Source organism: Balaenoptera physalus (assembly GCF_965194825.1).
Source record: "Balaenoptera physalus genome assembly, chromosome: 15".
NCBI classification, from domain to species: Eukaryota; Metazoa; Chordata; class Mammalia; order Artiodactyla; family Balaenopteridae; genus Balaenoptera; species Balaenoptera physalus.
In genome coordinates this window covers 47,552,329-47,568,494 of record NC_138894.1, presented here as the reverse complement: position 1 = coordinate 47,568,494, position 16,166 = coordinate 47,552,329, and the positions used below count along the sequence as shown (strand labels likewise).

The following is a 16,166-nucleotide window of genomic DNA, read 5'->3' as shown; positions in this document are numbered from 1 at the left end:
AAAGATAGACCCAGTTTATTTAAATCATGTGCGTGCATTCACAGATTGATGCGAAAATTGACCTTGGGAAACACAAAGTGGAAGGCAAACCCACTCTCCCACCCCAAAAAGCATGGTATGAGCAAAATCAGGTAAATTAAAGAAAGCCTTCCCTGACAGATTAAATGCCCCTATTATAATCTCTCACAGCACTAAGTAGCTTAGCCCTTGTCACAGTTGCAATTTTACATTTGTCAAACTATTTGATTAACGTCTATTTCCCCTGTAGATTACATCTTTCTTTTTTCTCCATCTGTGGCATCGCTATTCCCTAGCACATAGTAGATACTCAACAATCATTTCTTGAATGAATAACAAATGAATGACTGAATGAATTGTGTATTCCCACTGTTCATTTCATAGGAATTTGTATCATAGAAGGATTTAGTTCCATAAAACTCAGGCCAGCTAGTAAAACCACATCCCTCTTCCATATCAGTTGTCTCTTCTGGTCCTAGCCCTGTAACCTGCTCCCTGCCATAGCCTGGAACCATCCCCAAGTTCCACTACCAAAATGTGTGGTCTGAAGCAATTGCACTGATATATTCCATGTGGGAAAGTACTTACGTGTGTGTGTGTGTGTGTGTGTGTGCGTGTGTGTGTGTGTGTGTGCGTGTGTGTGTGTGTGTGTGCGCGCGCGCGCGCGTGTGTGCGCGCGCGCGCAAAGGTGAACTCTCAAGGCAGGGAGAATATCACTGCTGGTGCTCCTTTACTGGTTAAATGTTAAGTCCTTCCTCTCCGATTATTTAGAATCGTGGTTACCTAAGAGCAAGGATCGTGACTGTCCATCTTTGTATCCCCAGCTCTATGTAGAGGACTTACACATCGTAAGGTCTCAACAAAGGGATCATCTGAACCAGGTCCCTGAAGGGAGGGCTCAGAGGAGAAGCACCCTGAAATCATTCGGTAGGGGCAGGCAGTGTAGCCTTCTCACAAACTTCAGGCCAAAATGAAAATAGCCTCAGCACCTTCATAGGGAGTTCTCATCCTAGGACCTCTCAGTTTATCTCTCATAGCTCCTGCCAGGCAGACCAAGAGCTTATGACTATGGCAGGAGAGATTCAAGTGCCAACCATTTGCCAAAGTCTGCATTCAGCCCACATTCCTTTTCCTCCATCCCTGCCATGCCTTGCTGGCAAGGGACTGTAGGATACCAGATTCATTGGTCTGAAAATCCTTATGTTCACCAGTAAGGAAATGTATCTGCTTAGCCAAAATCCATGTGAATACTGACTTTTTAACTTAATTGTTAGTTAATTTTCTTCAAACATGTATTCACTAATACCTTTGGCAAGTGCCTGTGTTTTTGTTAATTCAGTTGAATTCAATGAGCAATACACTGAGTTCCTACTATGCGCATATCATGATGCTAAGTATCACAGGTGACAAAAAAAAAAAAGAAACAGATCAGTGTCTACCTCCAAGGAGGTCTAATAGGGAAGACAGACATGTATGCAAATAACTGCCACTCAGTTACTTATCCTTTTGGGTTCCAAACTTTGATAATGTAGAATTTGTGTCTTGTGTCTTTTCTCCCAAGGAAATTGCTTAATACTGGGCTTATTGGCAGTCCTAAAATGTCTATATACGAGAGACTTAGGGATTAAAATTTGTTTGGAAAGGACAGAGAGCTTGAATTTGCAATTACTTCAAACTGTGTATGTAAAACTGAAAAATAAATGTTAATTGTGCATACTTCAAAGATTAAGAAAGCATGTTAGAGGTTTGGTATGAGGAGAGGAAAGGCCTTAGCACCAACTGGATAAACTTTTAAGAAACCCTAGTTCTACTCTTTCTTTCTTTCCTGGAAATCGTCACAATCTATAATTACATTGTTTATTTATATTTACTTGATGATCTGGCTTCCTCACTAGAATCTCATGTGAGCAAAGACCTTGTCTGTCTTGTTTACTGCTGCATCTCCAGTGGTTTCTGGCACAAAGTAGGCTCTGGATCAGTATTTGTTGAATAAATGTATGACAAACATCAGAGAATACTGACCTCATGAGAAGAAAAATGCGTACTGGTGTCATACTTTGCCCAAGCCTAAGTCTACGGAGAGAAGTAGATGCAAATCTTCTCACTGGGATAAAATGAGACTGTGAGGAAGAAGTATCACCACTTTGCCTGAAATAATTATTCATGACATGTCATTTCTGATGGACAATGGGGGAGGCGGTGATTGCATTTTCTTATCATCATACCTAAGTACCTTTGAATAAAAAGTGCACAGTAAAGAAGCACTAAGAATATCATAACCAAAGACCCATGTGGATGCCAAGGTCAACACCCTGGAGAAACACTGCAAGCAGTCAATACTCATCCTCTGGAGAACCAGCGCATGGTGCTCCTGGCCTCACTTCTCCATCCAAAGGCTTTACTTGTCAGTGTGCCTGTATCTGTCTAACCTTCTTTTCTTTAAAATAAAAATCCTGAAGAAGAGAAAGTTCTTGCTGAGACCACTTGTCTGGCATCCTGGGAAGCACTCAGAGGACTGTTCATCCATTTAGTGAGAGAATTTTCCACGCTCGGTAAACTCTGTTGCTTCGTAACTGCAAACTTGTGCTTGGTGTATTCCCTTTCCAATGCTCTAGATCCCTCTTTGCTTTTACAACTATGGGTCTGGTACCCTGTAGGTGGTTTATTCTGGGTATTCAATGATCTTAAAGCCACAGAGCAGCAGTCTCTCTACTTCATATCATGAGTACTCAAGGGGATGTCTAACTCTGGAAATTAACTACGTAAGTTTTAGCAGGAAGTGATAATGAAAACAAAGAAACACTTCTCTCCAACCTGAATCTCCATCCAAATAGTTGGAAAACTTAAAATTGAAAAGCAAATCATTTCTAAAAAGAAAAAAAGCAACTGAGTAATGATAGCTAATTCTTCTTTTATACTAATTATTTATATATGGGTTGCTCATTAAAGTCTGTATTCAGGCCAGAACTTGAGGCTAGAAGAAACAAGCAGCATATTAAAGCGCCCTTTGGTCCAGAACAGATACAGACAGAAGCCTGAATCCCAGGTAGTCACTGCACACGAATGTCAATGATTACAAGGTGAGAGTAGGTGGCTTTGTCCATTAAATCAGAAAGTTGTGAAAAAGATACTGCACATTGCCTAGTAGAAGGTAGGCTCATTAAATGATTGTTCCATTATCCACCATCCAAATCCGTTCCAAATAGAGAAGAAAAACTCAGTAGTACATTGATGGGTTTTGGTATCATCTTTGATATAAAAGAAAAGCTTTATGTCTTGTTAGGAGTGGAGTATACATTGATCCAGTATATATCTGTATCTATACCTATGCCTGTCTTGGGCCACACTTTTCCATCAGAGACCCATCCCTGGTCCTTCACCATTGGCCAAAGCAGAGGAAGAGAATGAATCAAGGTCATATGGGAATTTTTTACTCAGAGATCACTGGCAGTTACCCAACAAAATAACTTAATGCTAAAGAATACACTTCACTAAGCCTCCAATGGATCTCCTAATTTACTCCTTATTTCCTTCATAAAACTCCTCTCAGTCTATGATTACCATGTTACCATCTTAATTTATATTTTCTTGTTGATTATCTGTCTACTCCGTTAAGAAGTAATCACCGTGTGTGCAGAGATCTTGTCAGTCCATTAGAACCTAGAGATAATTGTCCATCCCCTTATTTCTAGCACCCCTTCACTCCTAAGACTTCGAATATGGAAAATAAAAATTACCCTCACTGACCACTTTCAGTTTTATTTTAATTCTACTACATGCAGTATTTTTTTACTTGTTAGCAGAAAACTTTACTTCCTACTCACACAAGAAACCTTAGACCCCCTGTGCCCTAACTGGTTGCAATGAACAGAAACCCTCTCACACTAGTGGGAAGTTGAGAGGAAGGGAATTTTGTTGTAGGGAAATAAAGAGGTCTCATGGAATCTGGAAAAACTGCAGAGCCAGCTGTGAGAGCTCAGGAAACAGAGAAAAACATGCAGCCTCAGAGATTCTCTCTCATGGTGTGGTTGCTTTTCTCTTTGCTCCACTGTTTTCTCATAGCTTTAATTTGTACATAACTGCCAAGGCCACATCTAACCCTACTCTCCCTTCCATCTCATAGTTTTTGAATTTGGGCACCTGCTGATAATCAACAATGGTACCTCGGTGCACCATCACAGAACTGCAGAGAAAGGAATTGGATTGGCTCAATCTAGCTTTTTTTTAGAGGTGTACCATGTTACTGACATGCCTCTCTGGAGCCACACCCCTCCGTCAGAGGTCCATCCTTGGTCTATCATCATTGGCCAAGACAAGCAGGGAAGAGAATAGATCAGGGTCATATGGGAAGCAGGAGCTGCAGAAGGGCAGAGCTTCAGAGAAAGGGGCAGTGGGCAGGCAGTGCACAAAACAGGGCATGGCACTGTCAAGTTCCTATTAGCCGTGGTGCTATTTATAAGTATCTTAGAACATATTACATGTAGCTCAGATAACGTGGTTCACTCCTGTCTTCCACCAATATATAAAAACATAATGATTGGGCTTCCCTGGTGGCGCAGTGGTTGAGAATCTGCCTGCTAATGCAGGGGACACGGGTTCGAGCCCTGGTCTGGGAAGATCCCACATGCCGCGGAGCAACTGGGCCCGTGAGCCACAACTACTGAGCCTGAGTGTCTGGAGCCTGTGCTCCGCAACAAGAGAGGCCACGATAGTGAGAGGCCCGCGCACCGCGATGAAGAGTGGCCCCCGCTTGCCACAACTAGAGGAAGCCCTCGCACAGAAACGAAGACCCAACACAACCAAAAAATAATAATAATAAATAAATAATTTTTAAAAAAACATAATGATTAAGAAAAATGAATATACCTTTCACAATAGGTTATGTAGTATATGTGCTAGTATATTCCACTTTCCATCCTTTTAGCATGAGTACTTGATAACAGTGAATATGTTGTTTGTATTGATGATGGTGATAATAATAACAAATCATATGATGCTTATTATATGTCAAGCAGTTTTATAAGCTCTTTATATCTACTAGGTAACTTAACTCTCACAAAATCCCTATAAGGTAGGCATGATTATTAATCCAATTTTGAGATGAAGAAACTTAATCACAGAGAGATGGGCTACCATGGAGCTAGTAAATGGTGTGGCCAGATCTGAATATGGCTCATTTTAAATACTAAATTAGAAAAATAGTAACTGATAACATAAAGTGCTATTTGATTCTAAATTCCCTTTTGATATGAGAAGCGTCACTAATGCCATGTTTTGATGACAACTATTAATAAGTGCCAACTTTGTGCCTTGCCAAAGAATAGGTTATACGCAGCTTTATTTTTTGCCTTGCATTTGCCAGTTGTTATGTAGAATCCAAGGGGGTCCCACTACTAAAATACAGACATTCCAGAAGAATTCTCTTCTCCCAGCTCCAAGAGAGTCATGACTGAGAGGGAAAAGATGCCAGCCCTCAACCACTGGCTCTCAATGCCTAAGGGAGAAGGACACTGGCCAGTCTCACCCCAGGAGATTTCCCTAGTTTGCCCTCCTCACTTCCATTTTTAGAGATTTTTAATTTCACCCTCTTGATAAACAATAACAGATTTCTGGGGGAAAAATAGCATAACAACTTTATTTTTTTCCCCAGAAAGCCACTTTCACGGCAGATGGAACTCAGCTTGCTATCGCCCAAATCTTAAGCAAACCTGAAACGCAAAGATTCCCTTACACTGAGGGCCAAGCACCATCCCATTTTGTGTCTCTTTAACGGACACTTGGAACCAGTGTACACTTCCTTAATCTGGCCCCATTATCAGCCTAATAATACCTCCCGATATTCATAAATGCCTAGCAAGACTTTCAGCTATTTTGTACGAAGGAGAAATATCCAGCTAAATTGAGAAGATTACCACATCACCACATACATCAGTGACAGGCTCTGTGCTATTACAGTTGATTTTTGTTGACAGTTGGCTGTAGGCAGTTGTGTTTCAAATGCCTTTTTTCACTGGGAAATTAAACAAAATCCCATGCAAAATGCAGCCCTCCAGTTCAAAAACTGTAAATCCCAAATTAGCATTTCATACTTTAAAAGGTAGCACTGCACAATTTTCCATTGAAAGGTCTCTACAGTTGACACAAATGGGTGCTTCAGACATGACACTAATGCTACTGGTGTCTTTTAAGAAAGCCACCTTTTCAGATATTATTTTTCCTCTCTCAATAATCTGCATATACTACAGTTCTCGCCTATGGAAGAATAAAAAAGAGGAGAGAGGAAAAAAATCTGACTTACTGCTTTAAGTAAATTATGTTCCCAGAAATTTCCAAACAATAGGGTAAATGAAAAAAGAGATGGGTTAATTAAACCTCCTTGAAAAGAATAAAGGAAACCCTGGCATCCAAAGGTTAAATATCACTTCTTCCACTAAATATTAGCAAGAAAAAGGTACTTCTATAAGCTGGAAAGATACCTGTATCTAGGACAGTCCTGATATAGGAACTTCTCAACTTTGCTTTGAAACAGATTAGGACCCAATTTAACGAAATTTTAATGTGGGGGAGGAGAGTCATAAGACTGACATTGAATAGGGCCATTTTATTCTTAAGACTGGAAATCTATTTTCCTTCCTACCAGGAGACTCTTAGCGTGAAAGTATTTTAAACAGTGTCATTCCTTCATCCAGAACAATTGCTATTTAACTGGGGGAGGGGGGGGGAGACAATAGCTGTCAGTTGGCTATCCAGGACACAAATATATTTAGAGAAAGAAATGTAATGTTTGTTTCTGGACTGTGGCACAAGCATAAAATACTAGTGAGGCAGTTTCATGCCAATCCTTTTGCAAACATTTCACCAACAGCACTTGACTCTTGGCCATAAAAAGTTAAACGTCCAGTGGTCAGAACTATCATGCAAAGGTCAAATGGAGATGAGAAATCTTGGCCCTGTACCTTGACCACCTTCAAAATTTAAATACAACAAAGTTCTGCACTCCTAAAAATAAGTGTTTATATCCTGTAAGTTTACACAAAGGACAACCACCACCTCATTTCTGAATGGTGAACATGTAAAAAATAAATATTATAGCCCATTTAGCTTAGTGATGGCTAAAAGCATGGGACCAAGTTCATATGAGGAATGGAAAACTTACTTCATCAAAGTGGCTGGAAACCTTGAACTTCCTCCTAGATGTTTCTGAATTAAATGGCCCAAATGTAAATTTCATTCCAATTTTGTTGTTCTTGGTTAACCATGTTCTAAAGGTAACTACCAGCCTATGACTTCAGATAAACCTTGCTTCCACAAAATTTAGTGCTTATCAGATCTGAAGCGATTTACTTGAATAGATGCCTCAGCTCTGCCTTCTCCTTCCTCCCAACCATATAGTTTATCTCCTCATGAAAGAACTCAACCTCAAGAAGGTGGGCTCAAGAAAAAAGTCATGCAAACTAATCTACGGTGATGGAAGGCAGATCCATGGTTGCCTAGGGCTGGAATGGAATGAGAAATGACTGCAAAGATGCAGGAGGGATATTTTGGAGGTGGTCGAAATGCCCTGCACCTTGATTGTGGTGGTGACTACAAGGATATTACATGGGTACAGTTTACTGTACACACAGTATACTTCAATCAAGTTGACTCAAAAAGAAAAGAAGCAATTAAGACATAGGTGTCACACTCCCGTGAGACAGAATTTCATACAGAAGCATAGTGGGACACTTAAGAAGGAACCCAGCTCCACATTAATTTCATAACAAGGAAAATCTAAACACTAGTTTGTATTCTTAATCGGAGAGTAAGCAAAGCCTAAATTACATTCTTGCCCAGGTGAGGACAAGAAGTGTCCTGACAAAGTAAGGGTAAGTAACATCATAATTACATGAGAAACTAACTCTGGATTAATTACTCATCTGGGGTCAGTTAAAAAGAAAAAGAAAGAAAGAAAGTCTCCAATTCTCTGGGGAATTATTGAGCGATGTACCTTTTGTCTTAGTTTAAGATTTCCCAAAGTTCCTGGAACCATCACCTTAATGCTTATTTACATATTTCTCAAAGACACAAATATCTGTTCACAATTCTGAAAATTATTGTTTGCAGGACACAGGCTGTGTTCGTGAACATAAGTTCAGCTTTCCAAAGACAATAAAGGCAGTTCAGTGGTGGATATTTCTTCTCCACTGCCAGTCAATTATGGCTTATTAAACATAAGAGGAGACACAGTCAGAGGAATACAGGAGGGTGCTGCTTTAAGAGGTTGATATCACAAGAAAATTCTAAATTACAAAACAAATACAAATTACAAATCTAAATTAAAAATAATTGTTCCCCTTCAAGAGGATTTCGCACTCTATAAAACTGGTATAGGCCAAAAATATGCTTTAAATACACATCTCCTTCAGTCCATTTAAAATGTTATTTAATTTTAAATCGTTTAGAGAAAACTTCAGGAATATCTTGAGTATAAAGCAATTTGATTATGAACAGGTGTTAATGTATCCCCCAAGAATACACAGCATACCTTCATTTTTAAAAAATCAGCAGATATCACGTAATTGCTCTAATTTTGGCCTTTGTGACATTCCTAATATCAGGCAATGGGAAATGCAGATTGCCCTATTTTGGATGGGAAGTTGAATGCTGAGAGCTTAAGTGATTTTCCTGGAGTTACTCACCAAATTAGTAGAGATGGCCCAAAAACTGATTTCCAAATACAGTACTGTTTCGCTAGACAAATGCTCCTTCCTTCTGTAGTTATATTTGAAAAATACCATTTCCACATTGTCTTTTATTCTTTTCAAAGAGCTTCTCATACATTATACATTCATTCATTTATTCACTCATTAAAGAAACATTCATTAAAAAATCTACTAAATGCCAGTCCCCAAATGAGCAACACATTACCCTATCTTCAAGAGTCTTAGATTGTAGTTGGGGTAAAAGATATATAAACACTTATAACCAAATAGTAGAGTCCAATGATATAGGTAGGTATAGGTGTTAAGATAACACTGAGGAGACTTAGTTAAGCCAGCCTCTTGTTGCCAAGAGAAATTAAAGAATTCTTGAAAGAGATGACATCTGAGCTGAGTTATGAAGACCTTGTTAAAGTTAGCCAGGAGAAAGAAGAAGTGGTAGAGAGGTACGTGCGCAAAGGAGGGATGGGGGTAATGGCAATAGGATAAAGGAGGATAAAACCAAGTCCCAACATTTTAAAGGAACTTAGGAAATAGAGCATTTGCATTTGAATAATAAAAAAGTAAAGACTCAGGGGTCTGAAGCAACATACACAAGCTCTGTTAGTTGACAGCAGTTAGTTGATTCTGGCTTCTACTTAGCTCTTTTTCCAATATTCCTCACTGCCAATTCAGGTGAAAACAGTAATTAAATGTTTGCTTTTTTGTAAAAACATTGTTTGTTATTGGTCTAGTTTCACCTTTAAAAAAATGTAAAATACTATATCAGAATAATAATTTTTGAAAACATTAGTTTCTAGCTGAGACCATCACCATCCATATCATTTGCATATCATTTTTTTCCAAATGGTCCCTACACATTATTTTAAAATAAACCAGGGAGTAGATCCTGTCTCTTTAGTGCAAATTGGGGGTGTTAGGGTTGGGAGAAAAAAGGCTAAGAGAAGAAAAGTAACTTTACAAAATCACATGGTAAGTGGCAGAGTGCACACTTGAATCCAAGTTTTCTGAATTCCCAGTTCAATATCTTTCCACCATACTCCAAATTAGCTCTGCGAAGCATGCAAAGGAGGATTTTTAGTATTTTTTGCCTTAATATGTCACTGTTCATTTTTTATTATTAATGTAATACACACCCATTATTCCCTACCTTAAAAATCAGAAGTATTATTACTGTGGGTGGGGGAGGGAGTTACATGGTGGTAAAGAGGTCAAATACTTAGAACCTTCAAACAGAAGCCACCAATGTTCATGTTACCGTAAAGCTACATACCTATAATGTCACAGTTAAAACATGCAAAATGATTAAATCTACTTCTGATGTTAGAAAATAACAGCTTTTATCCACTTGTTCCAAACACCCCCTTCTAAGACACAGGGCGAAAAATCTTTGCCTTATTTTGGTACTATAAGTTCAGAGGAAGAAATAATTTGCCATGTGATTTTTCAATCACCCAGCTAAATTCAAGTTCCCTTTGACACTGATGCTATTCCCAACTCAACATTGCTAAATTTTAACTACCCTCCCTTTCAATTAGCTGGGTTTCCGTTTGCTTACTTTGTCCGTGGTTATAGCCTTCCCTCATGGACCTAAGATCACTGTTTTCCTTCCTCTTTATGCTCTGTGAGCATCAAGTATCATGGGGCATGCGTGTAATTGTCAGTGTGAAAAAGCCAGCTGGAGGTATCATAATCATGTCAATATACCAGTCAGCAAGAAAACCTCCAAGGCGATTGTTCCTATTTAGATATAATATTACACGGATTGAAAACTGCTGCTCCTACAAACTTCTGAGTGATATTACCATGTTTTCATACTTTTATACAATCAACTAATAAAAATATGTGTATATATATATGCATAAATATTATATATTTACATATATAAATATATATAATTGTACAAAAGAAAATAAAATTCATCATTCAGAACATATGCAGAATCAGAAATTACTTAATTACCTGTACTACAAAAGATGGAATCTTAGGGCTCTGAGAGACTGTGAGAGGTTAAGTAAAGCAGATCAACTCACTTGCTAAGAACTGAGGTGAAATTCATCCAACAAAGACTGCTGTTTTCTCTCAGCAGAAAATTCTCCAACCTTAGAGAGCCTCTCTTTAGGTCTACCTTGATATCATGTGTGGTGTCCCATGTTCTTCCTGGGTACCAATGTCTTGCTCAGTAATCACTTAAGCTCCCTTCTATTGCTCAAAAACAGTGAAAAACAGAAAAGAGTTTCACTACCACCATGTAATATTCTTACGTATTCAGAGCTAGTGGCCATAGATAAGTGGAACAGAAAATGTAACAAGATGGAGAAAATTTTATTTTCTATATCTCCTCTAGGGGAGAGAAATATATGTGGTAAAAAAAAAATACTTTGCTAACCCCTGGGATGACGGTGAAAGAAGTGAGGCAGGCATTCTACAGTAACAATAGATAGTTGACAAGCTACCCTCCAAGAAGATTCAAATCTGGTCAACTGTAGACCTACCTGTGCTGAGAGAGGATGCACATTTGGAGCAAAAACTGGATTGTTCAGGATGTTAGAAAAGGATTGAGAATTGCCACAATAATCTCCTTCTCCTGCCTTCCCCTACATAGCACAGTGCTTTTACCCTAGTTAACTGTGGAACAAAGCCACCAAGTTACTATCTTGCCAAGCAAGCCTACATGTCTTAGTCCAGCCACCTGGCTGAGTAGCCGGGAAACTTGATGACTTTGAATAAGGAACCTGAACCTTCTTTGCCTAGCTCTGAACTAAGCACTTGATATGAATCAATGATTTCTAAAATTTTTTAAGCTAAAAATTCTTGATTCAAATGAAAACTTACCATTAAAAAAATAATAATAATAGTGACAAACTCTGAATGACAGGTGAAAATGGAGGAGAGTGATAGTAAAGAGCCTCAAACATTCTGAGTGTCCCTGGGGGAATGCCATGGAACCCCTGGTGCTCTGGGGAGAAGGGTTACAAACTACCAGACTACATGATCACAAAAGCTTCCTCCAGTTCTGAAATTGTAGGAGTCTCTTAAACCTTTCCAAAAGAATGAAGTGGTTAATTTTAGAGTGGGAGTGACATTGGCAAAATGGCAGAGTAGACAGCTCCAAGCTCTCATTTCCCCACAAAAAAACATTGAAAAACAAGAAGAAATTGTTAGAGTCAACTTTATCAGAGCTCTGGAAAACAGTCAAAGGTTTATAGCAACTAAGTGGATGTCGAACAAAAAAAAAGGCAACTTTGAGACAGTAGGAAAGCTTTGTGGCATTTTTACTCACTCACGCCCCATCCCCTCCTCAGAATGGTGGTGGTATCAAAGCAGCAGCAGTTCAGATTCCCACCATAGGACCCTGGTCCCTGGTTCAGCAGGGAGCAGAGTAGAAATTATCCACCAAGTGTGACCTGAAGGACTAGTACAAGGTGCTCACCTCTGTTTCACCTAACTAGAAAATCAGGCCATAAAAACAGTTGGTATTGCTCAAAAACACGGCAAGCCAAACTAACAAACCTCAGTTGCCTGGGGCAAAGGATTATAGTCAAAACATACAAAAGACCACCTAAGGCCTGAGAACAAAAGCTGGGGAGAGTTTCTTTAGTAAATTAGAACATGTAAAAGCAGGCATATATGCAGCGAAATACAGAAAATCATGTGCATGTCCAGAGTATGATGAATGCTCAGAGATGACTTGAGAATACACTAAGCTTTTACATCAGACCAATCCCTACACTCAGTGCAAGCCTGACTGAGTGCTGAAGGAGTGCCCTGGCATAGAGTCAACCTGAAAATACTTGGAGAGGTGTTGTTTGTTCAGCACTAGCATTCAAGGAAATCCATGTCAAACTTCTAGCTGAACATAAGCTAAGGTATAAAGACCACAGTGGCCACACACAACAAGGAATACAGCCTTTGCAAAAACAGTCTGGGGAAGTCATCAAACAAATGAACTACTACAGCATTCAGGAAACAAAAAAATCATCAAACCTTAGGGAAAGGGGGTGAATCTGATTTCCAGATTGCAGGAGATGAGAGAGAGAAAGGGGCAGAAAAAAATATTTGAAGAAATACTGGCTGAAAAGTTCCCAAATTTGATGAAAAACATGAATCTATGAAGCCATGAAGCTCAACAAATCCCACATAGGATAAACTCAAAGAGACATACCCTGAGACACATTAGTCGGCCACAAAACAATCCTCAATAAATTTTAAAACATTTAAATCATACAAAATATATTGTCTGATCACACCGAAGTTATAGTTTTGTAGGAAAACTGGAAAATTCTTCAATATAAGGAAAGCACACTCTTAAGTAACCATTGGGTCAAATAAAAAATCACAAAGGCAATTAGAAAATAATTAGAGATGAATTAATTAAAAAAAAAAAAAAAAACTTATGGAGCAGAAGAAGAAACATCTGGGCAGCAAGTCCAAAGGTGTTAACTGTCTTGTCTGTGCTGAAGCCATCATGGCTCAGCAGGACTGAATTCAGCAAGAGAATGCTGTGCAGAACCCTCTGGTCTCTGAGCATCTGGAGCTCTCAGTTCTGTGCAAAGAGTATGCTGAGGATGACAGTGTCTAGCAGCATGAGATCAAGGACCTCCACGAAAAGTAGTCGTATATTGGCAAGATCAGGCCTGATGGGAACTGCTTCTATTGAGCTTTCAGATTCTCCCACTTGGAGGCACTGCTGGATGACAGGAAGGAATTGCAGTGGTTCAAGGATATGCCTGTTACGAGCAAAGAGGACCTGGTGTCCCAGGGCTAGGTCCACTGTTGAGGCTTTCCACAACATATCCATGAACTTGACTGAGCAGGTAGAGAAGCGGACCTCAGTAGCAGACCTGTTGGCCTCCTTCAAAAACCAGAGTACCTCTGATTACCTGGTGGTCTATCTGGGGCTGCTCACCTCAGCTACCTGCAGCTTAAGAGCAAGTTCTTCAAGCACTTCATGGAAAGTGGGAAAACTGTCAAGGAGTTCTGCCATCAGGAAGTGGAAGCCATGTGCAAGGAGAGTGACCACATTCACATCATCTCACTGACTCAGGCCCTCAGCGTCTTCATCCAGGTGGAGTACATGTCCCACAGTGATTATGGCACTACTGACACACACATCTTCCTCAAGGGCTTAGAACCTAAGGTCTAACTTCTCTACTGACCCGGACACTATGATATCATCTATAAAAAGGGTTGGCTCCGGCCTGCTACTGCACTGACTGCCCTCCCCTCTGCCAGGTGCTAGACATGTACAGAAGGTTTTCTGTGGTTTTAGAATGGTCATATTTTACTCTTCCCATTGTCCCTGTCATAAAATCTTCCACATTTTATTAAAGGGGATGCTGGTGGTAAAAAATCAAAACCAAAAACAAACAAAACTCATAGGATGCAGTGAAGGCAGTATTCAAAGGGAAATATATAACTATAAACATTTACATTTAAAAAATAGATCTCAAATCAATAAACTAACTCTGTACCTTAAGAAAGTAGAAAAATAAGAGCAAAGTAAAACCAAAGCTAGCAGAAGTAAGGGAGTAATAAAAATCAGAGTGGTATAAATAACAGAGAATAGGAAAACAATAGATAGAATCAATGAAATTGAAAGTTGGTTCTTTGAAAAGGTTAACAAAATTGACAGATCTTTAGCTAGACTAACAATAGAAAAAAGAAAGAGCACACAAATAACTAAAATCAGAAATGAAAGGGGATATTATAAATGATTTTATAGAAATATAAAGGATTGTAAGAGAATACTATGAACAATTTACTCCAACAAATTATATAGCTTAGATAAAATGGACAAATTCCTGGAAACACAAATTATCTAAACTCAGGAATAGAAAATCTCAACAGACCTATAACAAGTAAAGAGATCAAGACAGTAAACAAAACCCTCCCAATGAAGAAAAGTCCAGGACCAGTTGGCTTCACTGCTGAGTTCTACCAAACATTTAAAGAATTAACAACAATTCTTCTCAAACTCATGAAAAAAATAGAAAGGGATGGAACACTTCCTAACTCACTCTATAAGGCCAGCATAACCTCAATACTAAAGCTAGATAAAAGACATCAAAAGCAAAGAAAACTACAAATCAATATTGTTTATGAATATATATGTGAAAACCCTCAATGATATTATCAAACAAATCCAACAGCATTTCAAAATAACTATGTATCATGACCAAGTGGGATTTATTTCAGAAATGCAGGGTGGTTACACATGAGAAAAATCAATCAATGAAATACACCACATTGATGAATGGGGAGAAAAAAAACACATGATCATCTCAATCAACCCAAAAAGGCATATGACAAAATATAATACTCTTTCATGATAAATCGCTCAGAAAACTAAAAATAGAAGGAAACTTCCTCATCATGATAAAGGGCATTTATGAATACCCACAGCTAACATCACACTCAGCAGTGAAAGACTGAAGGTTTTCTCCCTAAGATCGGGAAGAAGACAAGGATGCCCACTTTCACTATTGCTATTCAACACTGTACTGGGCAATTGGACAAGAAAAAGAAATAAAAGTCAACCAAATTAGAAAGAAAGAAGTAACACCTCTATTCACAAATGGCATGATTCTATATGTAGAAAATTCCAAAGAACGTACAAGACAGTTACTAGATCTAATAAATGAATTTAGCAAAGTTGCAGAGTACAAGATCAACACACAAAAATTAGCTGTGCTTCTGTACACCTGCAATGAATAATCCCAAAAGGAAAGTAAGAAGCAATCCCATTTACAGTAACTTCTGAAGAATAAAATATTTAGGAAAACATTTAACCAAAGAGATGAAAGACTTGTAAACTGAAAACTACTAAACATTGCTGAAAGAAAAGGAAAGACATCCTATGTTCATGAGTAGAAAGGCAATACTGTTAAGATGGCAATACTACTCAAAGCAACCTACAGATTCAATGTGATCCCTCTCAAAATTACAACAGCCTTTTTTGCAGAAATGGAAAAGCTGATCCCTCAAATTCATATGGAAGTGCAAAGGGCTCCAAATAGCCAAAATAATCTTGAAAAGAACAAAGTCAAAGGACTCAAATTTTCAATTTCAAAACTTACTATAAAGCTACAGTGACCAAAGCAGTTTGATAGTGGCTTAGGGGTAGACATAAACACCAATGGAATAGAACTAAAAGTCCAGAAATAAACGCATACATCTAAGGCTGCTTTAACTTTTGACAAGGATGCCAAATCTACTCAAAAGGGAAAAGAACAGTCTTCAACAATAGTGTTGGTACAACTGAATTTCCACATTCAAAAGAATGAAATTGGGCCCCTATTTCACATCATATACAAAAATTAACTCAAAATGGATCAGTAATCTAAATACTAGAGCTAAAAGCATAAAAGTCATAGTGGAAAACATAGGGGTAAATCTTCATGACTTCTGATTTGGCAATGAATTCTTAACAATCACACTAAAACTATG

The 16,166-nt window shown here is 38.6% G+C and overlaps 1 pseudogene across 1 annotated transcript in view; it reads left to right on the top strand.

Annotated features, from left to right (window-relative positions):
• The first annotated feature begins 672 nt into the window (after positions 1–672).
• Positions 673–16,166, top strand: part of LOC309643530 (ubiquitin thioesterase OTUB1 pseudogene) — a 30,411-nt pseudogene continuing 14,917 nt past the window's right edge. Inside the window, exon 1 of the transcript in view lies at positions 673–16,166. This exon is cut by the window's right edge and continues 14,917 nt beyond it. The product of the transcript in view is annotated as a ubiquitin thioesterase OTUB1 pseudogene (transcript).